The sequence below is a fragment of the Rhincodon typus genome, chromosome 16 (assembly GCF_021869965.1).
Source record: "Rhincodon typus isolate 14 chromosome 16, sRhiTyp1.1, whole genome shotgun sequence".
Lineage (NCBI taxonomy): Eukaryota > Metazoa > Chordata > Chondrichthyes > Orectolobiformes > Rhincodontidae > Rhincodon > Rhincodon typus.
The window spans coordinates 126,973-129,196 of record NC_063347.1 but is presented as its reverse complement, the minus strand read 5'-3'; the positions used below and the strand labels follow the sequence as shown (position 1 = coordinate 129,196).

The 2,224-nt window shown below is 46.5% G+C and overlaps 1 protein-coding gene across 1 annotated transcript in view; it reads right to left on the bottom strand.

Annotated features, from left to right (window-relative positions):
• Nucleotides 1-1,248, bottom strand: part of hyal2a (hyaluronidase 2a) — an 18,046-nt gene extending 16,798 nt beyond the window's left edge. The window contains exon 1 of the mRNA XM_048606286.1: nt 1,230-1,248. The gene's annotated coding sequence lies outside the window, so the exon portion shown is untranslated. The remainder of the gene's footprint in view (nt 1-1,229) is intronic.
• Between the last annotated feature and the right edge of the window lie 976 nt (nt 1,249-2,224).

Below are 2,224 nucleotides of genomic sequence, written 5' to 3'. Positions count from 1 at the left end.
ACACACTGACTCTCACTGGGGTACAGTCCCACACACACACTGACTCTTACTGGGGTACGGGCTCCCACACACTGACTCTCACTGGGGTACAGGGTCCCACACACACACACACACACACACACACACACACACTCTCACTGGGGTACAGTGTCCCACACACACACACTGACTCTCACTGGGGTATGGTGTCCCACACACACACAGACTCTCACTGGGGTAAAACTTTTCCCTTCAGTTCCTCAGTCAATTATTGTACATTGTGAATATAAAGAGTTAGCACCAGAAAATATTGGGCAAGTGAATTAATATTAGTGTTCGTCCTCTCAGCCCCTGCAAAGGTGAAGTTGTGCATAGAACCCACTATCTCCATAGGCAGCACAGTAGCTCAATGGTTAGCCTCACAGCACCAGGGACCTGGGTTCAATTTCACCCTCAGGCAACTGTCTGTGTGGAGTTTGCACATTCTCCCTGTGTCTGTGTGGGTTTCCCCTGGGTGCGCCAGTTTCCTCCCACAGTCCAAAGATGTGCAGGTTAGGTGGATTGGCCATGCTAAATTGCACCATAGTGTTCAAGGATGTGTAGGTTAGGAGGATTAGCCATGGAAATGCAGAGTTACACAGATAGTTTAGAGGGATAAGTCTGGGTGGAGTGCTCTTTGGAGAGTCGCTGTGGACTTTTTGGGCTGAATGGCCTGTTTCCAACCTGTAGGGATTATATGAAATTTCTCCAGTTGTTCTCAATGTACTCCACCTAATCCCAATTTTGTTGTGTCCATCCTGAATCTCCTTAAACCCAATTCCCAACCCCTTTCCCCAGATCTGGAAATCCACCAGCAACCTTCAGCTATTCAGAAAATGGGGCTACAGAGCAAAAAAATGGAATTTCTGATGTGAGATTTTAGTCCACTCAGTCTAACACTGCCTTAAATTACATACTAATTATGGACAAGTTTGCTCTACATACCAGCCAGCAGCAGAACTCAAGACTGGTTTCATCTCCCAAGACAGTTCCGCCCTCAATGCTACACCCCACCCATCTCGCCCTACCTGCCCGAGACAAAGTGCAAACCCGATGAGATAAACAAGCAAGCAGGGCAGACCCAGACACGATAGTGGAAGAATTCTCCCGGTTCTTGTTCCGAGCTGACAGAAGATCAAACACATACATGATCTGTCAAGTCCTGGAAATAAATCAGCAAGTGTTTCTGACTGGTGCACACTTATACTCACAAGGTATGTGATCCTGCACTGGTCTGATTCACTGATCCTTGACACAATAGCCCAGTTTGATACTAAAAGGAAAAACTGTTTCATTTCAAACAACAAACCATCATCAAGGTCACTTCTAAAGTCTGAGACTTCTGACTGAAGGAGGATAGGAGTTCAGCCTGGCCCAGTGTCTCCCTGCCTACACTCTACACAACCCTCCCAGGGAACACCTCCCCCCCCACCCTTCCTGAACACCCAGTTATTACAATCAATTCATTTCAAAGATCTCAATCACTCTTTGTTCACACAGTTAGTGTGAGAGTTTGTTCAGGGTGAGGGGACATTTTATACAAACAAAGTGGCCACGAAAGGAGCCTGAAGTTATTTGATGCAGTTTCTAAATTTTAAAGTTATTGTAGATTCAAGGCCAGGAGCAGGAGGATTGTGTGTTGTGTCAGCAGTTTTTACAGTAGGAGCTGATCTCAGTGTGGGGGCTGATGGGGGAGGGGCTTTATTCATTCCTACTTCATAAGATGTGGACATCACTGGCTGGTCCAGTATTTGTTGCCTGTCCCTAGCTGCTTGAGAAGATGCTGCCTTCTTGAACTGCTGTAGTCCATGTGCAAATCATTTGAAAAGATGGAAACTATGGTGGTGGGAGTTGGGGTCATGTAATGATTCCATTAATTCACTTAAAGGGAACACTGATGACACCTGTTTGGTTTACAAAGATTGGGGAAGTACTAATTACAACCACACACTCCATCCCATCCCCTCCTACCTGATACCATCTCCACTCTCACAACTTTCTGGGATCCCCAATTCTGGCCTCTTGAGCATCCCTGTTTTTAATTGCACCGCCCCTTGTTACCATGCCTCCTGCTGCCTGGATCCTAAGCTCTGGAATTCCCTCCCTTAATCCCTCGCTGGCTACAAGACATTTGGTGAAATCTCCCTTCTTTGACAAAGCTTGTAGCCACTGACCGAATGACCGAGCGCAACGTGAAATCTTATCA